The sequence below is a fragment of the Carica papaya genome, chromosome 8 (genome assembly GCF_054855325.1).
Source record: "Carica papaya isolate Zhongbai chromosome 8, ASM5485532v1, whole genome shotgun sequence".
Lineage (NCBI taxonomy): Eukaryota > Viridiplantae > Streptophyta > Magnoliopsida > Brassicales > Caricaceae > Carica > Carica papaya.
In genome coordinates, this window is record NC_142316.1 from 16,372,466 (window position 1) to 16,400,216 (window position 27,751).

The following is a 27,751-nucleotide window of genomic DNA, read 5'->3' on the forward strand; positions in this document are numbered from 1 at the left end:
CGACCCGTCTGAAAATAAATTAGTGCGACACGAGGACTTCCCAGGAGGTCACCCATCCGAGTACTACTCTCGCCCAAGCACACTTAACTACGGAGTTCTGATGGGATCCGGTGCATTAGTGCTGGTATGATCGCACCCGTTTAATTCTGCGCTGCAAATACATAAACTCTTTCTCGTTTCTTCCCCCTCCCGTCATTTGTTTCCTTGTGTGTGCGCACCGCACCTCCCGTGCTCGTTCTAATATCAAGTAAAATGCTACGGTGCCGTGACTCACATTTGCGAATAAACCTGAGGACTATAATTCAAGTCGCGCGTATCATCGAAAGAATCATCTGCAAAAAAATGGGTGCAACACGAGGACTTCCTAAGAAAATGGGTGAAATATAAGGACTTCGCAGGAGGTCACCCATCCTAGTGCTACTCTCGCCCAAGCAGCCTTAACTTGCGGAGTTCTGATAGAATCCGTTGCATTGGTGCTGGTATGATTGCTCATGTTTCATTCTGCGCTGCAAATACATACACTTTTTCTCCCTCCATCCCCCTCCCGTCATTTGTTTCCTTGTGCGTGCACTCTGCATCTCTCTTTCTCGTTCTAATATCGATTAAAATGCCCCTGCTTCTTGACTCACATTTGCGTATAAACCAGTGGAGCCTAGTTCCCGTCGCGCGTAACTTCGAACGACCCGTTTGAAAAAAAAATTAGTGCGACACGAGGACTTCGCAGGAGGTCACCCATCCGAGTACTACCCTCGCCCAAGCACACTTAAATGCGGTGTTCTGAAGGGATCCGGTGCATTAGTGCTGGTATGATCGCAGCTGTTTAATTTTGCGCTGCGAATACATAAACTCATTTCCCTTTCTTCTACATCCCGTCATTTGTTTCCTTGTGCTTGCGCACTGCATCTCTCGTTCTCGTTCTAATATCAAGTAAAATGTCACGGCGCCTTGACTCACATTTGCGAATAAATCTGCGCGTAACGTCGAACTTCACATCTAAAAAAAAGAAAATGGGTGAAACACGAGAATTTCCCAGGAGGTAACACATCATTGTACAACTTTCGCCAAAGCACACTTAACTGCGGAGTTCTGATGAGATCCGGTGCATTTGTGCTGGTATGATCGCACCCGTTTAATACCGCGCTGCAAATACATAAACTCCTTCTCGTTGCTTCTCCCTCCCGTCATTTGTTTCCTTGTGCGTGCGCACTGCACCTCCCGTGCTCGTTCTAATATCAAGTAAAATGCTACGGTGCCATGACTCACATTTGCGAATAAACCTGAGGACCATAATTCAAGTCGCGCGTATCGTCGAAAGAATCATCTGCAAAAAAATGGGGGCAATACGAGGACTTCCTAAGAAAATGGGTGAAATATAAGGACTTCGCAGGAGGTCACCCATCCTAGTGCTACTCTCGCCCAAGCACCCTTAACTTGCGGAGTTCTGATAGAATCCGTTGCATTGGTGCTGGTATGATTGCTCATGTTTCATTCTGCGCTGCAAATACATACACATTTTCTCCCTCCATCCCCCCTCCCGTCATTTGTTTCCTTGTGCGTGCACTCTGCATCTCTCCTTTTCGTTCTAATATCGATTAAAATGCCCTGCTTCTTGACTCACATTTGCGTATAAACAAGGGGAACCTAGTTCCAGTTGCTCGTAACGTCGAACGACCCGTCCGAAAAAAAAATTAGTGCGACACGAGGACTTCCCAGGAGGTCACCCATCCGAGTACTACTCTCGCCCAAGCACACTTAACTGCAGAGTTCTGATGGGATCCGGTGCAATAGTGTTGGTATGATCGCACCTATTTAATTTTGCGCTGCAAATACATAAACTCCTTCTCCTTTCTTCCCACTCCCGTCATTTGTTTCCTTTTGCGTGTGCACTGCACCTCTCGTTCTCGTTCAAATATCAAGTAAAATGCCACGGCGCGGTGACTCACATTTGCGAATAAATCTGCGGACCATAATTAAAGTCGAGCGTAAGGTAGAACGGCACATCTGAAAAAAAGAAAATGGGTGCAGCACGAGAACTTCCCAGGAGGTAACCCATCATTGTACTAGTTTCGCCAAAGCACACTTAACTACGGAGTTCTGATTGGATCCTTTGCATTTGTGCTGGTGTGACCGCACCTGTTTAATTTCGTGCTGAAAATACATACACTCCTTCTTCCCTCCTCCCCTCCCATCATTTGTTTCCTTGTGCGTTCACACTGGACCTCTCCTTCTCGTTCTAATATCGATTAAAATGCCCCTGCTTCTTGGCTCACATTTGCGTATAAACCAACGGACCCTAGTTCTAGACGCGCGTAACGTCGAACGACCCGTCTGAAAAAAAATTGGTGCAACACGAGGACTTCCCAAGAGGTCACCCATCCGAGTACTAATCTCGCCCAAGAACACTTCACTGCGGAGTTCTAATGGGATCCGGTGCATTAGTGCTGGTGTGATCGCACCTGTTTAATTTCGTGCTGCAAATACATAAACTCATTCCCCTTTCTTCCCCCTCCCGTCATTTGTTTCCTTGTGCGTGCGCACTGCACCTCCCGTTCTCGTTCTACTATTAAGTAAAATACCACGGCGCCGTGACTCACATTTGCGAATAAACCTGAGGACCATAATTCAAGTCGCGCGTAACGTCGAACGACACATCTGAAAAAAAGAAAATGGGTACAACACGAGAACTTCCCAGGAGGTAACCCATCATTGTACTACTTTCGCCAAAGCACACAAAACTGCGGAGTTCTGATGGGATCCGGTGCATTTGTGCTGGTGTGACCGCACCTGTTTAATTTTGTGCTGAAAATACATACACTCCTTCCCTCCCCCCCTCCCATCATTTGTTTCCTTGTGCATTCACACTGCATCTCTCCTTCTCGTTCTAATATTGATTAAAATTCCTCTGATTCTTGACTCACATTTGCGTATAAACCAGTGGACCATAGTTTTAGTCACGCGTAACGTCGAACGACCCATCTGAAAAAAAATTGTTGCGATACGAGGACTTCCCAAAAGGTCACCCATCCGAGTACTACTCTCGCCTAAGCACACTTAACTGCAGAGTTCTGATGGGATCCAGTGCATTAGTGCTGGTATGATGCCACTTGTTTAATTTTGCGCTTCAAATACATACACTCCTTCTCTTTTCCTCCTCCTCCCGTCATTTGTTTCCTTGTGCGTGCGCACTACACCTCCCGTACTCGTTTTAATATCAAGTAAAATGCCACGGCGCCGTGACTCACATTTGCGAATAAACCTGCGGACCATAAATCAAGTCGCGCGTAACGTCGAAAGATTCATCTGCAAAAAGATGGGTGCAACACGAGGACCTCCCAAGAAAATGGGTGAAATATAAGGACTTCGCAGGAGGTCACCCATCCGAGTACTTTTCTCGCCCAAGCACTCTTAACTGCGGAGTTCTGATAGAATCCGTTGCATTAGTGCTGGTATGATCCATCTTGTTTCATTCTGCACTGTAAATACATACACTCTTTCTCCTCCCATCCCCCCTCCCGTCATTTGTTTCCTTGTGCGTGCACTCTGCATCTCTCTTTCTTGTTCTAATATCAAGTAATATGACCCGGCATTGTGACTCACCTTTGCAAATGAACCAGCGGTACATAATTCCATTCGCGCGTAACGTCGAACAACCCATCCGAAAAAAAATAGGTGCAACACGAGGGCTTCCCAAGTGGTCACCCATCCGAGTACTACTCTCGCCCAAGCACAATTTACTGCGGAGTTCTGATGGGATCCGGGGCTTTAGTGCTGGTATGATCGCATAAGTTTAATTTTGCGCTGCAAATACATACACTCCTTCTCCATTCTTCCCCCTCCCGTCATTTGTTTCCTTGTGCGTTCACACTTCACCTCTCATTCTCGTTCTAATATCGATTAAAATGCCCCTGCTTCTTGACTCACATTTGCGTATAAACCAGCGGACCCTAGTTCCAGACGCGCGTAACGTCGAACGACCCGTCAGAAAAAAAATTGGTGCGACACGAGGACTTCCCAAGAGGTCACCCATCCGAGTACTAATCTCGCCCAAGCACACTTAACTGCGGAGTTCTGATAGGATCCGGTGCATTAGTGCTGGTATGATCGCACCCATTTAATTATGCGCTGCAAATACATAAACTCTTTCTCCTTTCTTCCCCCTCCCGTCATTTGTTTCCTTGTGCGTGCGCACTGCACCTCCCGTGCTCGTTCTAATATCAAGTAAAATGCTACGGTGCTGTGACTCACATTTGGGAATAAACTTGAGGACCATAATTAAAGTCGCGCGTATCGTGGAAAGAATCATGTGCAAAAAAATGGGTGCAACACGAAGACTTCCTAAGAAAATGGGTGAAATATAAGGACTTCGCAGGAGGTAACCCATGCTAGAACTACTCTTGCCCAAGCACCCTTACCTACGGAGTTCTGATAGAATCCGTTGCATTAGTGCTGGTATGATCGCACCTGTTTCATTTCGTGCTGAAAATACATACACTTCTTCTCCTTCCCTCCCCCTCCCATCAATTGTTTCCTTGTGCGTTCACACTGCACCTCTACTTCTCGTTCTAATATCGATTAAAATGCCTCTGCTTCTTGACTCACATTTGCGTATAAACCAGCGGACCTTCGTTCCAGTCGCGCGTAACGTCGAACGACCCGTCTGAAAAAAAATTGGTGCGACACGAGGACTTCCCAGGAGGTCAACCATCTGAGTACTACTCTCGCCCAAGCACACTTAACTGCAGAGTTCTGATGGGATCCAGTGCATTAGTGCTAGTATGATGCCATTTGTTTAATTTTGTGCTTCAAATACATACACTCCTTCTCTTTTCTTCCTCATCCCGTCATTTGTTTCCTTGTGCGTGCGCACTACACCTCCCGTACTCGTTTTAATATCAAATAAAATACCACGGCGCCATGACTCACATTTGCGAATAAACCTGCGGACCATAAATCAAGTCGCGCGTAATGTCGAAAGAATCATCTGCAAAAAGATGGGTGCAACACGAAGACCTCCCAAGAAAATGGGTGAAATATAAGGACTTCGCAGGAGGTCACCCATCCGAGTACTTTTCTCGCCCAAGCACCCTTAACTGCGGAGTTCTTATAGAATCCGTTTCATTAGTGCTGGTATGATCCCTCATGTTTCATTCTGCACTGCAAATACTTACACTCTTTCTCCTCCCATCCCCCCTCCCGTAATTTGTTTCTTTGTGCGTGCACTCTGCATCTCTCTTTCTCGTTCTAATATCAAGTAATATGACCCGGCACCGTGACTCACCTTTGCAAATGAACCAGCGGTTTATAATTCCATTCGCGCGTAACGTCGAACAACCCATCCGAAAAAAATAGGTGCAACACGAGGGCTTCACAAGTGGTCACCCATCCGAGTACTACTCTCGCCCAAGCACACTTAACTGCGGAGTTCTGATGGAATCCGAGGCTTTAGTGCTGGTATGATCGCACCTATTTAATTTCGCGCTGTAAATACATACACTCCTTCTCCTTTCTTCGCCCTCCGGTCATTTGTTTTCTTGTGCGTTCACACTTCACCTCTCATTCTCGTTCTAATATCGATTAAAATGCCCCTGCTTCTTGGCTCACATTTGCGTATAAACCAGCTGACCCTAATTCCACTCGCGCGTAACGTCGAACGACCCGTCTGAAAAAAAATTGGTGCGACACGAGGACTTCCAAAGAGGTCACCCATCCGAGTACTATTCTCGCCCAAGCACACTTAACTGCGGAGTTCTGCTGGGATCTGGTGCATTAGTGCTAGAAAGATTGCACCTGTTTAATTTCGCGCTGCAAATACATAAACTCATTCCCCTTTCATCCCCCTCCCGTCATTTGTTTCCTTGTGCGTGCGCACTGTAGCTCTCGTTCTCGTTCTAATATCAAGTAAAATGCTACAGCGCCGTGACTCACAATTGCGAATAAACCTGAGGACCATAATTCAAGTCGCACGTAATGTCGAAAGAATCATCTGCAAAAAAATGGGTGCAACACGAGAACTTCCTAAGAAAATGGGTGAAATATAAGGACTTCGCAGGAGGTCACCCATCCTAGTGCTACTCTCGCCCAAGCACCCTTAACTTGCGGTGTTCTGATAGAATCCGTTGCATTGGTGCTAGTATGATTGCTCATGTTTCATTCTGCGCTGCAAATACATACACTTTTTCTCCCTCCATCCCCCCTCCCGTCATTTGTTTCCTTGTGCGTGCACTCTGCATCTCTCCTTCTCGTACTAATATCGATTAAAATACCCCTTTCTCTTGACTCACATTTGCATATAAACCAGTGGACCCTAGTTCCAGTCGCGCGTAACGTCGAACGACCCGTCTGAAAAAAAAAATTAGTGCGACACGAGGACTTCCCAGGAGGTCACCCATCCGAGTACAACTCCCGCCCAAGCACACTTAACTGCAGAGTTCTAATGAGATCCGGTGCATTAGTGATGGTATGATCGCACCTGTTTAATTTCACGATGCAAATACATAAACTCCTTCTCCTTTCTTCCCCCTCAAGTCATTTGTTTGCTTGTGCGTGCGCACTGCACCTCTTGTTCTCGTTCAAATATCAAGTAAAATGCCACGGCGCCGTGACTCACATTTGCGAATAAATCTGTAGACCATAATTAAAGTCGCACGTAACGTCGAACGGCACATCTGAAGAAAAGAAAATGTGTGCAACACGAGAACTTCACAAGAAAATGGGTGAAATATAAGGACTTCGCAGGAGGTCACCCATCCTAGTGCTACTCTCGCCCAAGCACCCTTAACTTGTGGAGTTCTGATAGAATCTGTTGCATTGGTGCTGGTATGATTGCTCATGTTTAATTCTGTGCTGCAAATACATACACTTTTTCTCCCTGCATCACCCCTCCCGTCATTTGTTTCCCTGTGCGTGCACTCTGCATCTCTCCTTCTCGTTCTAATATCGATTAAAATGCCCCTGCTTCTGGACTCACATTTGCGTATAAACCAGTGGACCCTAGTTCTAGTCGCGCGTAACGTCGAACGACCCGTCAGAAAAAAAAATTATTGCAACGCGAGGACTTCCTAGGAGGTCACACATCCGAGTACTACTCTCGCCCAAGCACACTTAACTGCGGAGTTCTGATGGGATCCGGTGCATTAGTGCTAGTATGATCGCACCTGTTTAATTTTGCGCTGCAAGTACATAAATTCCTTCTCCTTTCTTCCCCCTCCCGTCATTTGTTTCCAAGTGCGTGCGCACTGCACCTCTCGTTCTCGTTCAAATATCAAGTACAATGCCACGGCGCCGTGACTCACATTTGCGAATAAATCTGCGGACCATAATTAAAGTCGCGCGTAACGTCGAACGGCACATCTGCAAAAAAAGAAAATGGGTGCAACACGAGAACTTCCCACGAGGTAACCCATCATTGTACTACTTTCACCAAAGCACACTTAACTGCGTAGTTCTGATGGGATCCGGTGCATTTGTGCTGGTATGATCGCACCTGTTTAATTTTGCGTTGCAAATACATAAACTCATTCCCCTTTCTTCCCCCTCCCGTCATTTGTTTCCTTGTGCGTGCGCACTGCACCTCCCGTGCTCCTTCTAATATAAAGTAAAATGCTACGGTGCCGTGACTCACATTTGCGAATAAACCTGAGGACCATAATTCAAGTCGCGCGTATCGTCGAAAGAATCATCTGCAAAAAAAATAGGTGCAACACGAGGACTTCCTAAGAAAATGGGTGAAATATAAGGACTTCGCAGGAGGTAACCCATGCTAGTACTACTCTCGCCCAAGCACCCTTACCTACGGAGTTCTGATAGAATCCGTTGCATTGGTGCTGGTATGATCGCACCTGTTTCATTTCGTGCTGAAAATACATACACTCCTTCTCCTTCCCTCCCCGTCCCATCAATTGTTTCCTTGTGTGTTCACACTGCACATCTCATTCTCGTTCTAATATCGATTAAAATGCCCCTGCTTCTTGACTCACATTTGCGTATAAACCAGCGGAACCTAGTTCCAGTCGCGCGTAACGTCGAACGACTCGTCTGAAAAAAAATTGGTGCGACACGAGGACTTCGCAGGAGGTCACCCATCCGAGTACTACTCTCGCCCAAGCACACTTAACTGCGGAGTTCTGATGGGATCCGGTGCATTAGTGCTGGTATGATCGCACCTGTTTAATTTTGCGCTGCAAATACATAAATTCCTTCTCCTTTCTTCCCCCTCCCGTCATTTGTTTCCAAGTGCGTGCGCACTGCACCTCTCGTTCTCATTCAAATATCAAGTACAATGCCACGGTGCCGTGACTCACATTTGCGAATAAATCTGCAGACCATAATTAAAGTCGCGCGTAACGTCGAACGACACATCTGAAAAAAAGAAAATGGGTGCAACACGAGAACTTCCCACGAGGTAACCCATCATTGTACTACTTTCACCAAAGCACACTTAACTGCGGAGTTCTGATGGGATCCGGTGCATTTGTGCTGGTATGATCGCACCTGTTTAATTTTGCGCTGCAAATACATAAACTCATTCCCCTTTCTTCCCCCTCCCGTCATTTGTTTCCTTGTGCGTGCGCACTGCACCTCCCGTGCTCCTTCTAATATAAAGTAAAATACTACGGTGCCGTGACTCACATTTGCGAATAAACCTGAGGACCATAATTCAAGTCGCGCGTATCGTCGAAAGAATCATCTGCAAAAAAAATGGGTGCAACACGAGGACTTCCTAAGAAAATTTGTGAAATATAAGGACTTCGCAGGAGGTCACCCATCCTAGTGCTACTCTCGCCCAAGCACCCTTAACTTGCGGAGTTCTGATAGAATCCGTTGCATTGGTGCTGGTATGATTGCTCATGTTTCATTCGACGCTGCAAATACATACACTTTTTCTTCCTCCATCCCCCCTCCCGTCATTTGTTTACTTGTGCGTGCGCACTGCAACTCCCGTGCTCGTTCTAATATAAAGTAAAATGCTACGGTGCCGTGACTCACATTTGTGTAGAAACCTGAGGACCATAATGCAAGTTGCGCGTATCGTCGAAAGAATCATCTTCAAAAAAATGGGTGCAACACAAGGACTTCCTAAGAAAAATCGAAAGAATCATCTGCAAAAAGACGGGTGCAACACAAGGACCTCCCAAGAAAATGGGTGAAATATAAGGACTTCGCAGGAGGTCACCCATCTGAGTACTTTTTTCGCCCAAGCACCCTTAACTGCGGAGTTCTAATAGAATCCGTTGCATTAGTGCTGGTATGATCCCTCATGTTTCATTCTGCACTGCAAATACATACACTCTTTCTCCTTCCATCCCCCCTCCCGTCATTTGTTTCCTTGTGCATGCACTCTGCATCTCTCTTTCTCGTTCTAATACCAAGTAATATGCCCCGGCACCGTGACTCACCTTTGCAAATGAACCAGCGGTTTATAATTCCATTCACGCGTAACGTCGAACAACCCATCCGAAAAAAAAATAGGTGCAACACGAGGGCTTCTCAGGTGGTGACCCATCCGAGTACTACTCTCGCCCAAGCACACTTAACTGCGGAGTTCTGATGGGATCCGGACCTTTAGTGCTGGTATGATCGCACCTGTTTAATTTCGTGCTGCAAATACATACACTCCTTCTCATTTCTTCCCCCTCCCGTCATTTGTTTCCTTGTGCGTTCACACTTCACCTCTCATTCTCGTTCTAATATCGATTAAAATGCCCCTGCTTCTTGACTCACATTTGCGTATAAACCAGCAGACCCTAGTTCCAGACGCGCGTAATGTCGAACGACCCGTTTGAAAAAAAATTGGTGCGACACGAGGACTTCCCAGGAGGTCACCCATCCGAGTACTAATCTCGCCCAAGCAGACTTCACTGCGGAGTTCTGATGGGATCCGGTGTATTAGTGCTAGTATGATCGCACCTGTTTAATTTTGCACTGCAAATACATAAACTCATTCTCCTTTCTTCCCCCTCCCATCATTTGTTTCCTTGTGCGTGCGCACTGCACCTCCCGTTCTCGTTCTAATATCAAGTAAAATGCTACAGTGCCGTGACTCACATTTGCGAATAAACCTGAGGACCATAATTCAAGTCGCGCGTAACGTCGAAAGAATCATCTGCAAAAAAATGGGTGCAACACGAGGACTTCACAAGAAAATGGGTGAAATATAAGGACTTCGCAGGAGGTAACCCATCCGAGTACTACTCTCGCCCAAGCACACTTAAATGCGGAGTTGTGATGGGATCCGGTGCATTAGTGCTTGTATGATCGCACCTGTTTAATTTCGCGCTGCAAATACATAAACTCCTTCTCCTTTCTTCCCCCTCCCGTCATTTGTTTCCTTGTGCGTGCGCACTGAACCTCTCGTTCTCGTTCAAATATCAGGTAAAATGCCACGGTCCCGTGACTCATATTTGCGAATAAATCTGCGGACCATAATTAAAGTCGCGCGTAACGTCGAACGGCACATCTGAAAAAAAGAAAATGGGTGCAACACAAGAACCTCCCAGGAGGTAACCCATCATTGTACTACTTTCGCCAAAGCACACTGAACTGCGGAGTTTAGATGGGATCCTGTGCATTTGTGCTGGTGTGACCGCACCTGTTTAATTTCGTGCTGAAAATACATACACTCCTTCTTCCCTCCCCCCCTCCCATCATTTGTTTCCTTGTGCGTTCACACTGCACCTCTCCTTCTCGTTCTAATATCGATTAAAATGCCCCTGATTCTTGACTCACATTTGCGTATAAACCAGCGGACCATAGTTCCAGTCGCGCGTAATGTCGAACGACCCATCTGAAAAAAAATTATTGCGATACGAGGACTTCCAAAGAGGTCACCCATCCGAGTACTACTCTCGCCCAAGCACACTTAACTGCAGAGTTCTGATGGGATCCAGTGCATTAGTGCTGGTATGATGCCACTTGTTTAATTTTGTGCTTCAAATACATACACTTCTTCTCTTTTCTTTCTCCTCCCGTCATTTGTTTCCTTGTGCGTGCGCAATGCACCTCCCGTTCTCGTTCAAATATCAAGTAAAATGCCACGGCGCCGTGACTCACATTTGCGAATAAATCTGCGGACCATAATTAAAGTCGCGCGTAACGTCGAACAACACATCTGAAAAAAAGAAAATGGGTGCAACACGAAAACTTTCAAGGAGGTAACCCATCATTGTACTACTTTCGCCAAAGCACACTTAACTGCGGAGTTCTGATGGGATCCGGTGCATTTGTGCTAGTGTGACCGCACCTGTTTAATTTCGTGCTGAAAATACATACACTCCTTCTTCCCTCCCTGCCTCCCATCATTTGTTTCCTTGTGCGTTCACATTGCAACTCTCATTCTCGTCCTAACATCGATTAAAATGCCCCTGATTCTTGACTCACATTTGCGTATAAACCAGCGGACCATAGTTCCAGTCGCGCGTAACGTCGAACGTCCCCTCTGAAAAAAAATTATTGCGATACGAGGACTTCCCAAGAGGTCACCCATCCGAGTACTACTCTCGCCCAAGCACACTTCACTGTGGAGTTCTGATGGGATCCGGTGCATCAGTGCTGGTATGATCGCACCTGTTTAATTTCGCGCTGCAAATACATAAACTCATTCCCCTTTCTTCCCCCTCCCGTCATTTATTTCCTTGTGCGTGCGCACTGCACCTCTCGTTCTCGTTCAAATATCATGTAAAATGCCACGGCGCCGTGACTCACATTTGCAAATAAATCTGCGGACCATAATTAAAGTCGCGCGTAACGTCGAACGGCACATCTGAAAAAAAAAATGGGTGCAACACGAGAACTTCCCATGAGGTAACCCATCATTGTACTACTTTCGCCAAAGCACACTTAACTGCGGAGTTCTGATTGGATCCGGTGCATTTGTGTTGGTGTGACCGCACCTGTTTAATTTCGTTCTGAAAATACATACACTCCTTTTTCCCTCCCCCCTCCCATCATTTGTTTCCTTGTGCGTTCACACTGCACCTCTCCTTCTCGTTCTAATATCGATTAAAATGCCCCTAATTCTTGACTCACATTTGCGTATAAACCAGCGGACCATAGTTCCAGTAGCGCGTAACGTCGAACGACCCATCTGAAAAAAAATTGTTGCGATACGAGGACTTCCCAAGAGGTCACCCATCCGACTACTACTCTCGCCCAAGCACACTTAACTGCAGAATTCTGATGGGATCCAGAGCATTAGTGCTGGTATGATGCCACTTGTTTAATTTTGCGTTTCAAATACATACACTTCTTCTCTTTTCTTCCTCCTCCCGTCATTTGTTTCCTTTTGCGTGCGCACTGCACCTCTCGTTCTCGTTCTAATATCAAGTAAAATGCCACGGCGCCGTGACTCACATTTGCGAATAAACCTGCGGACCATAAATCAAGTCGCGCGTAACGTCGAAAGAATCATCTGCAAAAAGATGGGTGCAACACGAGGACCTCCCAAGAAAATGGGTGAAATATAAGGACTTTGCAGGAGGTCACCCATCTGAGTACTTTTCTCGCCCAAGCACCCTTAACTGCGGAGTTCTGATAGAATCTGTTGCATTAGTACTGGTATGATCCCTCATGTTTCATTCTGCACTGCAAATACGTACACTCTTCCTCCTCCCATCCCTTCTCCCGTCATTTGTTTCCTTGTGCGTGCACTCTGCATCTCTCTTTCTCGTTCTAATATCAAGTAATATGCCCCAGCACCGTGACTCACCTTTGTAAATGAACCAGTGGTTTATAACTCCATTCGCGCGTAACGTCGAACAACACATCCGAGAAAAAAAAGGTGCAACACGAGGGCTTCCCAAGTGGTCACCCATCCGAGTACTACTCTCGCTCAAGCACACCTAACTGCGGAGTTCTGATGGGATCCGGGGCTTTAGTGCTGGTATGATCGCACCTGTTTAATTTCGCGCTGCAAATACATACACTCCTTCACCTTTCTTCCCCCTCCGTCATTTGTTTCCTTGTGCGTTCACACTTCATCTCTCCTTCTCGTTCTAATGTCGATTAAAATGCCCCTGCTTCTTGAGTCACATTTGCGTATAAACCAGCGGACCCTAGTTCCAGAGGCGCGTAGCGTCGAACGACCCGTCTGAAAAAAAATTGGGGCGACACGAGGACTTCCAAGGAGGTCACCCATCCGAGTACTAATCTCGCCCAAGCACACTTAAGTGCGGAGTTCTAATGGGATCCGGTGCATTAGTGCTGGTATGATCGCACCTATTTAATTTCGCGCTACAAATTCATAAACTCATTCCCCTTTCTTCCCCCTCCCGTCATTTGTTTCCTTGTGCGTGCGCACTGCACCTCCCGTTCTCGTTCTAATATCAAGTAAAATGCCATAGCGCCGTGACTCACATTTGCGAATAAACCTAAGGACCATAATTCAAGTCGCGCGTAACGTCGAAAGAATCACCTGCAATAAAATGGGTGCAACACGAGGACTTCACAAGAAAATGGGTGAAATATAAGGACTTCGCAGGAGGTAATCCATGCTAGTAATACTCTCGCCAAAGCACCCTTACCTGCGGAGTTCTGATAGAATCTGTTGCATTAGTGCTGGTATAATCGCACCTGTTTCATTTCGTGCTGAAAATACAAACACTCCTTCTCCTTCCCTCCCTCTCCCATCAATTGTTTCCTTGTGCGTTCACACTGCACCTCTCCTTCTCGTTCTAATATCGATTAAAATGCCCCTGCTTCTTGACTCACATTTGCGTATAAACCAGCGGACCCTTGTTCCAGTCGCGCGTAAAGTCGAACGACCCGTCTGAAAAAAAATTGGTGCGACACGAGGACTTCCAAGGAGGTCACCCATGCGAGTACTACACTCACCCAAGCACACTTAACTGCGGAGTTCTGATGGGATCCGGTGCATTAGTGCTGGTATGATCAAACCCGTTTAATTTCGAACTGCAAATATATAAACTCCTTCTCCTTTCTTTCCCCTCCCGTCATTTGTTTCCTTCTGCGTGTGCACTGCACCTCCCGTGCTCGTTCTAATATCAAGTAAAATACTACGGTGCCGTGACTCACATTTGCGAATAAACCTGAGGACCATAATTCAAGTCGCGCGTAACGTCGAAAGAATCATTTGCAAAAAAATAGGTGCAACACGAGGACTTTACAAGAAAATGGGTGAAATATAAGGACTTCGCAGGAGGTAAGCCATGCTAGTACTACTCTCGCCCAAGCACCCTTACCTACGGAGTTCTGATAGAATCCACTGCATTAGTGCTGGTATGATCGCACCTGTTTAATTCTGCACTGCAAATACATACACTCTTTCTCCTCCCATCCCCCCTCCCGTCATTTGTTTCCTTGTGCGTGCACTCTGCATCTCTCTTTCTCGTTCTAATATCAAGTAATATGCCCCGGCACCGTGAGTCACCTTTGCAAATAAACCAGCGGTTTATAATTCCATTCGTGTGTAACGTCGAACAACCCATCCGAATACTAATCTCGCCCAAGCAAACTTCACTGCGGAGTTCTGATGGGATCTGGTGCATTAGTGCTGGTATGTTCGCACCTGTTTAATTTTGCGCTGCAAATACATAAACTCATTCCCCTTTCTACCCCGTCCCGTCATTTGTTTCCTTGTGCATGCACACTGCACCTCCCGTTCTCGTTCAAATATCAAGAAAATGCTACAGCACCGTGACTCACATTTGCGAATAAACCTGAGGACCATAATTCAAGTCGCGCGTAACGTCGAAAGAATCATCTGCAAAAAAATGGGTGCAACACGAGGACTTAACAAGAAAATGGGTGAAATATAAGGACTTCGCAGGAGGTAACCCATGCTAGTACTACTCTCGCCCAAGCACACTTAACTGCGGAGTTCTGATGGGATCCGGTGCATTAGTGCTGGTATGATCGCACCCGTTTAATTTCGTGCTGCAAATAGATAAACTCCTTCTCATTTCTTCCACCTCCCGTCATTTGTTTCCTTGTGCGTGCGCACTGCACCTCCCGTGCTCATCCTAAAATCAGGTAAAATACTACGGTGCCGTGACTCACATTTACGAATAAACCTGAGGACCATAATTCAAGTCGCGCATAATGTCGAAAGAATCATCTGCAAAAAAATGGGTGCAACACGAGGACTTCACAAGAAAATGAGTGAAATATAAGGACTTCGCAGGAGGTAACCCATACTAGTACTACTCTCGCCGAAGCACCCTTACCTACGAAGTTCTGATAGAATCCGCTGCATTAGTGCTGGTATGATCGCACTTGTTTCATTTCGTGCTGAAAATACATACACTCCTTCTCCTTTCCTCCCCCTCCCATCAATTGTTTCCATGTGCGTTCACACTGTACCTCTCATTCTCGTTCTAATATCAATTAAAATGCCCCTGCTTCTTGACTCACATTTGTGTATAAACGAGTGAAACCCAGTTCCAGTCGCGCGTAACGTCGAATGACCCGTCTGAAAAATAATTGGTGCAACACGAGGATTTCCCAGGAGGTCAGCCATCCGAGTACTACCCTCGCCCAAGCGCACTTAACTGCGAAGTTCTGATGGGATCCGGTGCATTAGTCCTGGTATGATCGCACCCATTTTATTCTGCGCTGCAAAAACATAAACTCCTTCTCCTTTCTTCCCCCTCCCGTCATTTGTTTCCTTGTGCGTGCGCACTGCACCTCCCGTGCTCGTTCTAATATCAAGTAAAATGCTACGGTGCCGTGACTCATATTTGCGAATAAACCTGAGGACCATAATTCAAGTCGCGCGTATCGTCGAAAGAATCATCTGTAAAAAAAATGGGTGCAACACGAGAACTTCCTAAGAAAATTGGTGAAATATAAGGACTTCGTAGGAGGTCACCCATCCTAGTGCTACACTCGCCCAAGCACCCTAACTTGCGGAGTTCTGATAGAATCCGTTGCATTGGGGCTGGTATGATTGCTCATGTTTCATTCTGCGCTGCAAATACATACACTTTTTCTCCCTCCATCCCCCCTCCCGTCATTTGTTTCCTTGTGCGTGCACTCTGCATCTCTCCTTCTCGTTCTAATATTGATTAAAATGCCCCTGCTTCTTGACTCACATTTGTGTATAAACCAGGGGACCCTAGTTCCAGTCACGTGTAACGTCGAACGACCCGTCTGAAAAAAAAAAATTAGTGCGACACAAGGACTTCCAGGAGGTCACCCATCCGAGTACTACTCTCGCCCAAGCACACTTAACTGCGGAGTTCTGATGGGATCCGGTGCATTAGTGCTGGTATGATCGCACCTGTTTAATTTCGCGCTGCAAATACATAAACTCCTTCTCCTTTCTTCCCCCTCCCGTCATTTGTTTCCATGTGCGTGCGCACTGCACCTCTCGTTCTCGTTCAAATATCAAGTAAAATACCACGGTGCCGTGACTCACATTTGCGAATAAATCTGCGGACCATAATTAAAGTCGCGCGTAACGTCGAACGACACATCTGAAAAAAAGAAAATGGGTGCAACACGAGAACTTCCCATGAGGTAACCCATCATTGTACTACTTTCGCCAAAGCACACTTAACTGCGGAGTTCTGATGGGATCCGGTGCATTTGTGCTGGTGTGACCGCACCTGTTTAATTTCGTGCTGAAAATACATACACTCCTTCTTCCCTCCCCCCTCCCCTCATTTGTTTCCTTGTGCGTTCACACTGCACCTCTCCTTCTCGTTCTAATATCGATTAAAATGCCGCTGATTCTTGACTCACATTTGCGTATAAACCAGCGGACCATAGTTCCAGTCGCGCGTAACGTCGAACGACCCATCTGAAAAAAAATTATTGCGATACGAGGACTTCCCAAGAGGTCACCCATCCGAGTACTACTCTCGTCCAAGCACACTTAACTGCAGAGTTCTAATGGGATCCATTACAGTAGTGCTGGTATGATGCCACTTGTTTAATTTTGGGCTTCAAATACATACACTCATTCTCGTTTCTTCCTCATCCCGTCATTTGCTTCCTTGTGCGTGCGCACTGCACCTCCCGTACTCGTTCTAATATCAAGTAAAATGCCACGGTGCCGTGACTCACATTTGCGAATAAATCTGCGGATCATAAATCAAGTCGCGCGTAATGTCGAAAGAATCATCTGCAAAAAGATGGGTGCAACACGAGGATCTCCCAAGAAAATGGGTGAAATATAAGGACTTCGTAGGAGGTCAGCCATCCGAGTACTTTTCTCGCCCAAGCACCCTTAACTGCGGAGTTCTGATAGAATCCGTTGCATTAGTGCTGGTATGATCCCTCATGTTTCATTCTGCACTGCAAATACATACACTCTTTCTCCTTCCGTCCCCCCTCCCGTCATTTGTTTCCTTGTGCGTGCGCACTGCACCTCTCGTTCTCTTTCAAATATCAAGTAAAATGCCACGGCACCGTGACTCACATTTGCGAATAAATCTGCAGACGATAATTAAAGTCGCGCGTAACGTTGCACGGCACATTTGAAAAAAAGAAAATGGGTGCAACACGAGAACTTCCCAGGAGGTAACCCATCATTGTACTACTTTCGCCAAAGCACACTTAACTGCGGAGTTCTGATGGGATCCGGTGCATTTGTGCTGGTGTGACCGCACCTGTTTAATTTCGTGCGGAAAATACATACACTCATTCTTCCCTCCCCCCCTCCCATCATTTGTTTCCTTGTGCGTTCACACTGCACCTCTCCTTCTCGTTCTAATATCGATTAAAATGCCCCTGATTCTTGACTCACATTTTCGTATAAACCAGCGGACCATAGTTCCAGTCGCGCGTAACATCGAACGACCCATCTGAAAAAAAATGGTTACGATACGAGGACTTCCCAAGAGGTCATCCATCCGAGTACTACTCTCGACCAAGCACACTTAACTGCAGAGTTCTGATGGGATCCAGTGCATTAGTGCTGGTTTAATGCCACTTGTTTAATTTTGCGCTTCAAATACATACACTCCTTCTCTTTTCTTCCTCCTCCCGTCATTTGTTTCCTTGTGCGTGCGCACTGCACCTCCCGTACTCGTTCTAATATCAAGTAAAATGCCACGGCGCCGTGACTCACATTTGCGAATAAACCTGCGGACCATAAATCATTTCCCGCGTAACGTCGAAAGAATCATCTGCAAAAAGATGGGTGCAACACGAGGACCTCCCGAGAAAATGGGTGAAATATAAGGACTTCGCAGGAGGTAACCCATCCGAGTAATACTCTCGCCCAAGCACACTTAACTGCAGAGTTCTGATGGGATCCGGGGCTTTAGTGCTGGTATGATCGCACCTGTTTAATTTCGCACTGCAAATACATACACTCCTTCTCCTTTCTTCCCCCTCCCGTCAATTGTTTCCTTGTGCGTTCACACTGCACCTCTTATTCTCGTTCTAATATCGATTAAAATAACCCTGCTCTTGACTCACATTTGCGTATAAACCAGCGGACCCTAGTTCCAGTCGTGTGTAACGTCGAACGACCCGTCTGAAAAAAAAATTGTTGCGACACGAGGACTTCCCAAGAGGTCACCCATCCGAGTACTACTCTCACCCAAGCACACTTAACTGCGGAGTTCTGATGGGATCCGGTGCATTAATGGTGGTATGATCGCACCTGGTGAATTCCGCGCTGCAAATACATAAACTCCTTCCCATTTCTTCCCCCTCCCGTCATTTCTTTCGTTGTGCGTGCGCACTGCACCTCCCGTGCTCGTTCTACAATCAAGTAAAATGTCACGGTGCCGTGACTCACATTTGCGAATAAACCTGAGGACCATTATTCAAGTCGCGCGTATCGTTGAAAGAATCATTTGCAAAAAAATGGGTGCAACACGAGGACTTCCTAAGAAAATGGGTGAAATATAAGGACTTCGCAGGAGGTCACCCATCCTAGTGCTACTCTCGCCCAAGCACCCTTAACTTGCGGAGTTCTGATAGAATCCGTTGCATTGGTGCTGGTATGATCGCTCATTTTTCATTCTGCGCTGCAAATACATGCACTCTTTCTCCCTCCATCCCCTCTCCCGTTATTTGTTTCCTTGTGCGTGCACTCTGCATCTCTCCTTCTCGTTCTAATATCAAGTAAAATGCCCTAGCATCGTGACTCACCTTTGCGAATGAACTAGCGGTTTATAATTGCATTCGCGCGTAACGTCGAACGACCCATCCGAAAAAAAATGGGTGCAACACGAGGACTTCCCAGGAGGTCACCAATCCGAGTACTACTCCTGTCCAAGCACACTTAACTGCTGAGTTCTGATGGGATACGGTGCATTAGTGCTGGTATGATGGCACCTATTTAATTTCGCGCTGCAAATACGTACACTCCTTCTCCTTTCTTCCCCTTCCCGTCATTTGTTTCCTTGTGCATGCGCACTGCACCTCTCGTTCTCGTATAAATATCAAGTAAAATGCCACGGCGCAGTGACTCACATTTTCGAATAAATCTGCGGACTATAATTAAAGTCGCGCGTAACGTCGAATGGCACATCTGAAAAAAAAAATGGGTGCAACACGAGAACTTCCCAGAAGGTAATCCATCCTTGTACTACTTTCACCAAAGCACACTTAACTGCGGAGTTCTGATGGGATCCGGTGTATTTGTGCTGGTGTGATAACACCTGTTTAATTTCGTGCTGAAAATAAAAACACTCCTTCTCCTTCCCTCCCCCCTCCCATCATTTGTTTCCTTGTGCGTTCAAACTGCACCTCTTTTTCTCGTTCTAATATCGATTAATATGCCCCTACTTCTTGACTCACATTTGCGTATAAACAAGTGGACCATAGTTCCAGTTGCGCGTAACGTCGAACGACCCGTCTGAAAAAAAATTTGTGCGACACGAGAACTTCCCAGGAGGTCACCCATCTGAGTACTACTCTCGCCCAAGCACACTTAACTGCAGAGTTATGATGGGATCCGTTGCATTAGTGCTGGTATGATCGCATCCGTTTAATTTCGCGCTGCAAATACATAAACTCCTTCTCCTTTCTTACCCCACCCGTCATTTGTTTCCTTGTGCGTGCACACTGCACCTCCCGTGCTCGTTTTAATATCAAGTAAAATGCTACGACGCCGTGACTCACATTTGCGAATAAACCTGAGGACCAAAATTCAAGTCGCGTGTAACGTCTAAAAAATCATCTGCAAAAAAATGGGTGCAACACGAGTACTTCCCAAGTGGTCACCCATCCGAGTACTACTCTCGCCCAAGCACACATAACTGCGGAGTTATGATGGGATCGGTTGCATTAGTGATGATACGATCGCACCTGTTTAATTTCGCGCTACAAATACATAAACTCCTTCTCCTTTCTTCCCCTTCCCGTCATTTGTTTCCTTGTGCGTGCACTCTGCATCTTTCTTTCTCGTTCTAATATCAAGTAATATGCCCCGGCACTGTGACTCACCTTTGCAAATGAACCAGTGGTTTATAATTCCATTCGCGCGTAACGTCGAACAACCCATCCGAAAAAAAATAAGTGCACCACGAGGGCTTCCCAAGTGGTCACCCATCCGAGTACTACTTTCGCCCAAGCACACTTAACTGCGGAGTTCTGACGGGATCCGGAGCTTTAGGGCTAATATGATCGCACCTATTTAATTTCGCACTGCAAATACATACACTCCTTCTCCTTTCTTCCCCCTCCCGTCATTTGTTTCCTTGTGTGTTCACACTTCACCTCTCATTCTTGTTCTAATATCGATTAAAATGCCCCTGCTTATTGACTCACATTTGCATATAAACCAGCGGACCCTAGTTCCAGTCGCGCGTAACGTCGAACGACCCGTCTGAAAAAAATTGGTGCGACACGAGGACTTCCCAGGAGGTCACCCATCCGAGTACTAATCTCGCCCAAGCACACTTCACTGCGGAGTTCTGATGGGATCCAGTGCATTAGTGCTGGTATGATCGCACCTGTTTAGTTTCGCGCTGCAAATACATACACTCCTTCTCCTTTCTTCCCCCTTCCGTCATTTGTTTCCTTGTGCGTTCACACTTCACCTCTCATTCTCGTTCTAATATCGATTAAAATGCCCCTGCTTCTTGACTCACATTTGCGTATGAACCAACGGATCCCAGTTCCAGACGAGCGTAACGTCGAAAGAATCATCTGCAAAAAGATGGGTGCAACACGAGGACCTCCCAAGAAATTGGATGAAATATAATGACTTCGCAGGAGGTCACCCATCCGAGTACTTTTCTCGCCCAAGCACCCTTAACTGCGGAGTTCTGATAGAATCCGTTGCATTAGTGCTGGTATGATCCCTCATGTTTCATTCTGCACTGCAAATACATACACTCTTTCTCCTCCCATCCTCCCTCCCGTCATTTGTTTCCTTTTGCGTGCACTCTGCATCTCTCTTTCTCGTTCTAATATCAAGTAATATGCCCCGGCACCGTGACTCACCTTTGCAAATGAACCAGTGGTTTATAATTCCAGTCGCGCGTAACGTCGAAAAACCCATCCGAAAAAAGTAGGTGCAACACGAGTGCTTCCCAAGTGGTCACCCATCCGAGTACTATGCTCGCCAAAGCACACTTAACTGCGGAGGTCTGATGGGATCCGGAGCTTTAGTGCTGGTATGATCGCACCTGTTTATTTTCGCGCTGCAAATACATACACTCCTTCTCCTTTCTTCTCCCTCCTGTCATTTGTCTCCTTGTGCGTTCACACTTCACCTCTCATTCTCGTTATAATATCGATTAAAATGCCCCTGCTTCTTGACTCACATTTGCGTATAAACCAGCGGACCCTAGTTCCAGACGCGCGTAACTTCGAACGACCCGTCTGAAAAAAAATTGGTGCGACACGAGGACTTCCCAGGAGGTCACCCATCCGAGTACTAATCTCGCCCAAGCACACTTCACTGCGGAGTTCTGATGGGATCCGGTGCATTAGTGCTGGTATGATCGCACTTGTTTAATTTCGCGTTGCAAATACATAAACTCATTCCCCTTTCTTCCCCCTCCCATCATTTGTTTCCTTGTGCGTGCGCACTGAACCTCCCGTTCTCGTTCTAATATCAAGTAAAATGCTACAGTGCCGTGACTCACATTTGCGAATAAACCTGAGGACCATAATTCAAGTCGCGCGTAACGTCGAAAGAATCATCTGCAAAAAAATGGGTGCAACACGAGGACTTCACAAGAAAATGGGTGAAATATAAGGACTTCGCAGGAGGTAACCCATGCTAGTACTACTCTCACCCAAGTACCCTTACCTACGGAGTTCTGATAGAATCTGTTGCAGTAGTGCTGGTATGATCGCACCTGTTTTATTTCGCGCTGCAAATACATAAACTCCTTTTCCTTTCTTCCCCCTCCCGTTATTTGTTTCGTTGTGCGTGCGCACTGAACCTCCCGTTCTCGTTTTAATATCAAGTAAAATGGTACAGCGCCGTGACTCACATTTGCGAATAAACCTGAGGACTAAAATTCAAGTCGCGCGTAACGTCGAAAGAATCATCTGCAAAAAAATGGTTGCAACACGAGGACTTCACAAGAAAATGGATGAAATATAAGGACTTTCCAGGAGGTAACCCATGCTAGTACTACTCTCGCCCAAGCACCCTTACCTAAGGAGTTCTGATAGAATCCGTTGCATTAGTTCTGGTATGATCGCACCTGTTTTATTTCGTGCTGCAAATACATAAACTCCTTCTCCTTTCTTCCCCCTCCCGTGATTTTTCTCCTTGTGCGTGCGCGCTTCACCTCTCGTTCTCGTTCAAATATCAAGAAAAATGCCACGGCGTCGTGACTCACATTTGGGAATAAATCTGCGGACAATAATTAAAGTCGCGCGTAACGTCGAACGGCACATCTGAAAAAAAAAATGGGTGCAACACGAGAACTTCCCAGGAGGTAACCCATCATTATACTACTTTCGCCAAAGCACACTTAACTGCGGAGTTATGATGGGATCCGGTGCATTTGTGCTGGTGTGACCGCACCTGTTTAATTTCGTGTTGAAAATACATACACTCCTTCTTCCCTCCCGCCCTCCCATCATTTGTTTCCTTTTGCGTTCACACTGCACCTCTCCTTCTCGTTCTAATATCGACAAAAATGCCCCTAATTCTTGACTCACATTTGCGTATAAACCAGCGGACCATAGTTCCAGTTGCGCGTAACGTCGAACGACCCGTCTGAAAAAAAATTGGTGCGACACGAGGACTTCCCATGAGGTCACCCATCAGAGTACTACTCTCGCCCAAGCACACTTAACTGCGGAGTTCTGATGGGATCCGGTGCATTAGTACTGGTTTGATTGCACCTATTTAATTTTGCGCCGCAAATACATAAACTCCTTCTCCTTTCTTCCCCCTCCCGTCATTTGTTTCCTTGTGCGTGCGCACTGCACCTCCCGTGCTCGTTCTAATATCAAGTAAAATATTACGGTGCCGTGACTCACATTTGCGAATAAACCTGAGGAACATAATTCAAGTTGCGCGTATCGTCGAAAGAATCATCTGCAAAAAAATGGGTGCAACACGAGTACTTCCTAAGAAAATGGGTGAAATATAAGGACTTCGCAGGAGGTCACCCATACGAGTACTTTTCTCGCCCAAGCACCCTTAACTGCGGAGTTCTAATAGAATCCGTTGCATTAGTGCTGGTATGATCCCTCATGTTTCATTCTGCGCTGCAAATACATACACTCTTTCTCCTCCCATCCCCCCTCCCGTCATTTGTTTCCTTGTGCGTGCACTATGCATCTCTCTTTCTCGTTCTAATATCAAGTAATATGCCCCGACAACGTGACTCACCTTTGCAAATGAGCCAGCGGTTTATAATTCCATTCGCACGTAACGTCGAACAACCCATCCGAAAAAACATAGGTGCAACACGAGGGCTTCCCAAGTGGTCACCCATCCGAGTACTACTCTCGCCCAAACACACTTAACTGCGAAGTTCTGATGGGATCCGGCGCTTTAGTGCTGGTAAGATCGCACCTGTTTTATTTCGCGCTGCAAATACATACACTCCTTCTCCTTTCTTCCCCCTCCCGTCATTTGTTTCCTTGTGCGTTCACACTTCACCTCTCATTCTCGTTCTAATATCAATTAAAATGCCCCTGCTTCTTGACTCATATTTGCGTATAAACTAGCGGACCCTAGTTCCAGACGCGCGTAACGTCGAACGACCCGTCTGAAAAAATATTGGTGCGACACGAGGACTTCCTAGGAGGTCACCCATCCGAGTACTAATCTCGCCCAAGCACACTTAACTGCGGAGTTCTGATGGGATCCGGTGCATTAGTGTTGTTATGATTGCACCTGTTTAATTTCGCGCTGCAAATACATAAACTCATTCTCCTTTCTTCCCCCTCCCGCCATTTGTTTCCTTATGCGTGCGCACTGCACCTCCCGTGCTCGTTCTAATATCAATTAAAATGCTACGGTGCCGTGACTCACATTTGCGAATAAACCTGAGGACCATAATCCAAGTCGCGCGTATCGTCGAAAGAATCATCTGCAAAAAAATGGGTGCAACACGAGGACTTCCTAAGAAAATGGGTGAAATATAAGGACTTCGCAGGAGGTCAACCATCCTAGTGCTACTCTCGCCCAAGCACCCCTAACTTGCGGAGTTCTGATAGAATCCGTTTCATTGGTGTTGGTATGATTGCTCTTGTTTCATTCTGCGCTGCAAATACATATACTTTTTCTCCCTCCATCACCGCTCTCATCATTTGTTTCCTTGTGCGTGCACTCTGCATCTCACCTTCTCGTTCTAATATCGATTAAAATGCCCCTGCTTCTTGACTCACATTTGCGTATAAACCAGTGGACCGTAGTTCCAGTCGCGCGTAACGTCGAACGACCCGTTTGAAAAAAAAAATTAGTGCGACACGAGGACTTCCCAGGAGGTCACCCATCCGAGTACTACTCTCGCCCAAGCACACTTATCTACGGAGTTCTGATGGGATCCGGTGCATTAGTGCTGGTATGATCGCACCAGTTTAATTTCGCGCTGCAAATACATAAACTCCTTCTCCTTTCTTCTCCCTCCCGTCATTTGTTTCCTTGTGCGTGCGCACTGCACCTCTCGTTCTCGTTCAAATATCAAGTAAAATGTCACGGCGCCGTGACTCACATTTGCGAATAAATCTACGGACCATAATTAAAGTCGTGTGTAACGTCGATCGGCACATCTGAAAAAAAGAAAATGGGTGCAACACGAGAACTTCCCAGGAGGTAACCCATCATTGTATTACTTTCGCCAAAGCACACTTAACTTCGGAGTTCTGATGGGATCAGGTGCATTTGTGCTGGTGTGACCGCACCTGTTTAATTTCGTGCTGAAAATACATACACTCCTTCTTCCCTCCCCCCCTCCCATCATTTGTTTCCTTGTGCGTTCACTCTGCACCTCTCCTTCTCGTTCTAATATCGATAAAAATGCCCCTGATTTTTTACTCACATTTGCGTATAAACCAGTGGACCATAGTTCCAGTCGCACGTAACGTCGAACGACCCATCTGAAAAAAAATTATCGTGATACGAGGACTTCCGAAGAGGTCACCCATCCGAGTACTACTCTCGCCCAAGCACACTTAACTGCAGAGTTCTGATGGGATCCGATGAATTAGTGCTTGTATGATCGCACCTGTTTAATTTCACACTGCAAATACATAAACTCCTTCTCATTTCTTCCCCCTCCCGTCATTTGTTTCCTTGTGCGTGCGCACTGCACTTCTCGTTCTTGTTCAAATATCAAGTAAAATGCCACGGCGCCGTGACTCAAATTTGCGAATAAATCTGCGGACCATAATTAAAGTCGCGCGTAACGTCGAACGGCACATCTGAATAAAAGAAAATGGGTGCAACACGAGAACTTCCAAGGAGGTAACCCATCATTGTACTACTTTCGCCAAAGCACACTTAACTGCGAAGTTCTGATGGGATCCGGTGCATTTGTGTTGGTGTGACCGCACCTGTTTAATTTCGTGCTGAAAATACATACACTCCTTCTTCCCTCCCCCCCTCCCATCATTTGTTTCCTTGTGCGTTCACACTGCACATCTCCTTCTCATTCTAATATCGATTAAAATACCCCTGATTCTTTACTCACATTTGCGTATAAACCAGCGGACCATAGTTTCAGTCGCGTGTAACGTCGAACGACCCATCTGAAAGAAAATTGTTGCGATACGAGGACTTCCCAAGAGGTCACCCATCCGAGTACTACTCTCGCCCAAGCACACTTAACTGCAGAGTTCTGATGGGATCCAGTGCATAAGTGCTGGTATGATGCCACTTGTTTAATTTTGCGCTTCAAATACATACACTCCTTCTCTTTTCTTCCTCCTCCCGTCATTTGTTTCCTTGTGCGTGCGCACTGCACCTCTCGTACTCGTTCTAATATCAAGTAAAATGCCACGGCGCCGTGACTCACATTTGCGAATAAACCTGCGGACCATAAATCAAGTCGCGCGTAACGTCGAAAGAATCATCTGCAAAAAATGGGTGCAACACGAGGACCTCCATAGAAAATGGGAGAAATATAAGGACTTCGCAGGAGGTCACCCATCCGAGTACTTTTCTCGCCCAAGCACCCTTAACTGCGGAGTTCTGATAGAATCCGTTGCATTAGTGCTGGTATGATCCCTCATGTTTCATTCTGCACTGCAAATATATACACTCTTTCTTCTTCTATCCCCCCTCCCGTCATTTGTTTCCTTGTGCGTGCACTCTTCATCTCTCTTTCTCGTTCTAATATCAAGTAATATACCTCGGCACCGTGACTCACCTTTGCAAATGAACCAGCGGTTTATAATTCCATTCGCGCGTAACGTCAAAAAATCCATCCGAAAAAAAATAGGTGCAACACGAGGGCTTCCCAAGTGGTCACCCATCCGAGTACTACTGTCGCCCAAGCACACTTAACTGCGGAGTTCTGATGGGATCCGGTGCATTAGTGCTTGTATGATCGCACCTGTTTAATTTGGCACTGCAAATACATAAACGCATTCCCCTTTCTTCCCCCTCCCGTCATTTGTTTCCTTGTGCGTGCGCACTGCACCTCCCGTTCTCGTTCTAATATCAAGTAAAATGCTACAGCGCCGTGACTCACATTTGCGAATAAACCTGAGGACCATAATTCAAGTCGCGCGTAACGTCGAAAGAATCATCTGCAAAAAAATGGGTGCAACACGAGGACTTCACAAGAAAATGGGTGAAATATAAGGACTTCGCAGGAGGTAACCCATGCTAGTACTACTCTCGCCCAAGCACCCTTACCTACGGTGTTCTGATAGAATCCGTCGCATTAGTGTTTGTATGATCGCACCTGTTCCATTTCGTGCTGAAAATACATGCACTCCTTCTCCTTCCCTCCCCCTCCCATCAATTGTTTCCTTGTGCGTTCACACTGCACCTCTCCTTCTCGTTCTAATATCGATTAAAATGCCCCTGCTTCTTGACTCACATTTGCGTATAAACAAGCGGACCCCAGTTCCAGTCGCGCGTAACGTCGAACGACCCGTCTGAAAAAAAATTGGTGCGACACGAGGACTTCCTAGGAGGTCTCCCATTCGAGTACTACTCTCGCCCAAGCACACTTAACTGCGGAGTTCTGATGGGATCCGGTGCATTAGTGCTGGTATGATCGCAACCGTTTAATTCTGCGCTGCAAATACATAAACTTCTTCTCCTTTTTTCCCCCTCCCGTCATTTGTTTCCTTGTGCGTGCGCACTGCAGCTCCCGTGCTCGTTCTAATATCAAGAAAAAATCTACGGTGCCGTGACTCACATTTGCGAATAAACTTGAGGACCATAATTCAAGTCGCGCGT

General features: G+C 46.3%; 8 non-coding genes and 47 pseudogenes across 8 annotated transcripts; all 55 read right to left on the minus strand.

Annotated features, from left to right (window-relative positions):
* Positions 1-19: 19 nt before the first annotated feature.
* LOC148243576 (5S ribosomal RNA) lies at positions 20-138 on the minus strand. The gene has a single exon (XR_015815742.1). It is a non-coding gene; the product is annotated as a 5S ribosomal RNA (ribosomal RNA).
* Positions 139-699: 561 nt separating this feature from the next.
* Positions 700-818, minus strand: LOC148243577 (5S ribosomal RNA; annotated as a pseudogene).
* A 190-nt stretch (positions 819-1,008) lies between these two features.
* On the minus strand, positions 1,009-1,127 carry LOC148243578 (5S ribosomal RNA; annotated as a pseudogene).
* Positions 1,128-1,688: 561 nt separating this feature from the next.
* On the minus strand, positions 1,689-1,807 carry LOC148243579 (5S ribosomal RNA; annotated as a pseudogene).
* Positions 1,808-2,016: 209 nt separating this feature from the next.
* LOC148243580 (5S ribosomal RNA) lies at positions 2,017-2,135 on the minus strand (annotated as a pseudogene).
* Positions 2,136-2,339: 204 nt separating this feature from the next.
* On the minus strand, positions 2,340-2,458 carry LOC148243581 (5S ribosomal RNA; annotated as a pseudogene).
* Positions 2,459-2,667: 209 nt separating this feature from the next.
* Positions 2,668-2,786, minus strand: LOC148243582 (5S ribosomal RNA; annotated as a pseudogene).
* Positions 2,787-2,987: 201 nt separating this feature from the next.
* Positions 2,988-3,105, minus strand: LOC148243583 (5S ribosomal RNA; annotated as a pseudogene).
* Positions 3,106-3,666: 561 nt separating this feature from the next.
* LOC148243584 (5S ribosomal RNA) lies at positions 3,667-3,785 on the minus strand (annotated as a pseudogene).
* Positions 3,786-3,990: 205 nt separating this feature from the next.
* LOC148243585 (5S ribosomal RNA) lies at positions 3,991-4,109 on the minus strand. Its single transcript, XR_015814820.1, has one exon. It is a non-coding gene; the product is annotated as a 5S ribosomal RNA (ribosomal RNA).
* A 557-nt stretch (positions 4,110-4,666) lies between these two features.
* LOC148243586 (5S ribosomal RNA) lies at positions 4,667-4,786 on the minus strand (annotated as a pseudogene).
* Positions 4,787-5,346: 560 nt separating this feature from the next.
* LOC148243587 (5S ribosomal RNA) lies at positions 5,347-5,465 on the minus strand (annotated as a pseudogene).
* A 205-nt stretch (positions 5,466-5,670) lies between these two features.
* Positions 5,671-5,789, minus strand: LOC148243588 (5S ribosomal RNA; annotated as a pseudogene).
* Positions 5,790-6,352: 563 nt separating this feature from the next.
* LOC148243589 (5S ribosomal RNA) lies at positions 6,353-6,471 on the minus strand (annotated as a pseudogene).
* A 566-nt stretch (positions 6,472-7,037) lies between these two features.
* Positions 7,038-7,156, minus strand: LOC148243590 (5S ribosomal RNA; annotated as a pseudogene).
* Positions 7,157-7,366: 210 nt separating this feature from the next.
* LOC148243591 (5S ribosomal RNA) lies at positions 7,367-7,485 on the minus strand (annotated as a pseudogene).
* Positions 7,486-7,721: 236 nt separating this feature from the next.
* Positions 7,722-7,840, minus strand: LOC148243592 (5S ribosomal RNA; annotated as a pseudogene).
* A 205-nt stretch (positions 7,841-8,045) lies between these two features.
* LOC148243593 (5S ribosomal RNA) lies at positions 8,046-8,164 on the minus strand. The gene has a single exon (XR_015815844.1). It is a non-coding gene; the product is annotated as a 5S ribosomal RNA (ribosomal RNA).
* A 209-nt stretch (positions 8,165-8,373) lies between these two features.
* Positions 8,374-8,492, minus strand: LOC148243594 (5S ribosomal RNA; annotated as a pseudogene).
* A 973-nt stretch (positions 8,493-9,465) lies between these two features.
* Positions 9,466-9,584, minus strand: LOC148243595 (5S ribosomal RNA). Its single transcript, XR_015815477.1, has one exon. It is a non-coding gene; the product is annotated as a 5S ribosomal RNA (ribosomal RNA).
* Positions 9,585-9,789: 205 nt separating this feature from the next.
* On the minus strand, positions 9,790-9,908 carry LOC148243596 (5S ribosomal RNA; annotated as a pseudogene).
* An 886-nt stretch (positions 9,909-10,794) lies between these two features.
* Positions 10,795-10,912, minus strand: LOC148243597 (5S ribosomal RNA; annotated as a pseudogene).
* Positions 10,913-11,122: 210 nt separating this feature from the next.
* Positions 11,123-11,241, minus strand: LOC148243598 (5S ribosomal RNA; annotated as a pseudogene).
* A 204-nt stretch (positions 11,242-11,445) lies between these two features.
* LOC148243599 (5S ribosomal RNA) lies at positions 11,446-11,564 on the minus strand (annotated as a pseudogene).
* Positions 11,565-11,771: 207 nt separating this feature from the next.
* Positions 11,772-11,890, minus strand: LOC148243600 (5S ribosomal RNA; annotated as a pseudogene).
* A 203-nt stretch (positions 11,891-12,093) lies between these two features.
* Positions 12,094-12,211, minus strand: LOC148243601 (5S ribosomal RNA; annotated as a pseudogene).
* Positions 12,212-12,772: 561 nt separating this feature from the next.
* On the minus strand, positions 12,773-12,891 carry LOC148243602 (5S ribosomal RNA; annotated as a pseudogene).
* A 204-nt stretch (positions 12,892-13,095) lies between these two features.
* LOC148243603 (5S ribosomal RNA) lies at positions 13,096-13,214 on the minus strand (annotated as a pseudogene).
* A 559-nt stretch (positions 13,215-13,773) lies between these two features.
* Positions 13,774-13,892, minus strand: LOC148243604 (5S ribosomal RNA; annotated as a pseudogene).
* An 865-nt stretch (positions 13,893-14,757) lies between these two features.
* Positions 14,758-14,876, minus strand: LOC148243605 (5S ribosomal RNA; annotated as a pseudogene).
* Positions 14,877-15,435: 559 nt separating this feature from the next.
* On the minus strand, positions 15,436-15,554 carry LOC148243606 (5S ribosomal RNA; annotated as a pseudogene).
* Positions 15,555-16,118: 564 nt separating this feature from the next.
* LOC148243607 (5S ribosomal RNA) lies at positions 16,119-16,236 on the minus strand. Its single transcript, XR_015815319.1, has one exon. It is a non-coding gene; the product is annotated as a 5S ribosomal RNA (ribosomal RNA).
* Positions 16,237-16,445: 209 nt separating this feature from the next.
* LOC148243608 (5S ribosomal RNA) lies at positions 16,446-16,564 on the minus strand (annotated as a pseudogene).
* An 886-nt stretch (positions 16,565-17,450) lies between these two features.
* Positions 17,451-17,569, minus strand: LOC148243609 (5S ribosomal RNA; annotated as a pseudogene).
* A 558-nt stretch (positions 17,570-18,127) lies between these two features.
* LOC148243610 (5S ribosomal RNA) lies at positions 18,128-18,246 on the minus strand (annotated as a pseudogene).
* Positions 18,247-18,451: 205 nt separating this feature from the next.
* Positions 18,452-18,570, minus strand: LOC148243611 (5S ribosomal RNA; annotated as a pseudogene).
* Positions 18,571-19,131: 561 nt separating this feature from the next.
* On the minus strand, positions 19,132-19,250 carry LOC148243612 (5S ribosomal RNA; annotated as a pseudogene).
* Positions 19,251-19,457: 207 nt separating this feature from the next.
* Positions 19,458-19,576, minus strand: LOC148243613 (5S ribosomal RNA; annotated as a pseudogene).
* A 206-nt stretch (positions 19,577-19,782) lies between these two features.
* Positions 19,783-19,901, minus strand: LOC148243614 (5S ribosomal RNA; annotated as a pseudogene).
* A 529-nt stretch (positions 19,902-20,430) lies between these two features.
* On the minus strand, positions 20,431-20,549 carry LOC148243615 (5S ribosomal RNA; annotated as a pseudogene).
* A 204-nt stretch (positions 20,550-20,753) lies between these two features.
* LOC148243616 (5S ribosomal RNA) lies at positions 20,754-20,872 on the minus strand. Its single transcript, XR_015814832.1, has one exon. It is a non-coding gene; the product is annotated as a 5S ribosomal RNA (ribosomal RNA).
* Positions 20,873-21,431: 559 nt separating this feature from the next.
* Positions 21,432-21,550, minus strand: LOC148243617 (5S ribosomal RNA; annotated as a pseudogene).
* Positions 21,551-21,755: 205 nt separating this feature from the next.
* On the minus strand, positions 21,756-21,874 carry LOC148243618 (5S ribosomal RNA). Its single transcript, XR_015814830.1, has one exon. It is a non-coding gene; the product is annotated as a 5S ribosomal RNA (ribosomal RNA).
* Positions 21,875-22,789: 915 nt separating this feature from the next.
* Positions 22,790-22,908, minus strand: LOC148243619 (5S ribosomal RNA; annotated as a pseudogene).
* Positions 22,909-23,112: 204 nt separating this feature from the next.
* LOC148243620 (5S ribosomal RNA) lies at positions 23,113-23,231 on the minus strand (annotated as a pseudogene).
* A 560-nt stretch (positions 23,232-23,791) lies between these two features.
* LOC148243621 (5S ribosomal RNA) lies at positions 23,792-23,910 on the minus strand (annotated as a pseudogene).
* Positions 23,911-24,115: 205 nt separating this feature from the next.
* LOC148243622 (5S ribosomal RNA) lies at positions 24,116-24,234 on the minus strand (annotated as a pseudogene).
* Positions 24,235-24,797: 563 nt separating this feature from the next.
* LOC148243623 (5S ribosomal RNA) lies at positions 24,798-24,916 on the minus strand. The gene has a single exon (XR_015815683.1). It is a non-coding gene; the product is annotated as a 5S ribosomal RNA (ribosomal RNA).
* A 209-nt stretch (positions 24,917-25,125) lies between these two features.
* LOC148243624 (5S ribosomal RNA) lies at positions 25,126-25,244 on the minus strand (annotated as a pseudogene).
* A 204-nt stretch (positions 25,245-25,448) lies between these two features.
* On the minus strand, positions 25,449-25,567 carry LOC148243625 (5S ribosomal RNA; annotated as a pseudogene).
* Positions 25,568-25,776: 209 nt separating this feature from the next.
* LOC148243626 (5S ribosomal RNA) lies at positions 25,777-25,895 on the minus strand (annotated as a pseudogene).
* Positions 25,896-26,099: 204 nt separating this feature from the next.
* Positions 26,100-26,217, minus strand: LOC148243627 (5S ribosomal RNA; annotated as a pseudogene).
* A 235-nt stretch (positions 26,218-26,452) lies between these two features.
* LOC148243628 (5S ribosomal RNA) lies at positions 26,453-26,571 on the minus strand (annotated as a pseudogene).
* Positions 26,572-26,777: 206 nt separating this feature from the next.
* LOC148243629 (5S ribosomal RNA) lies at positions 26,778-26,896 on the minus strand (annotated as a pseudogene).
* Positions 26,897-27,455: 559 nt separating this feature from the next.
* Positions 27,456-27,574, minus strand: LOC148243630 (5S ribosomal RNA; annotated as a pseudogene).
* Between the last annotated feature and the right edge of the window lie 177 nt (positions 27,575-27,751).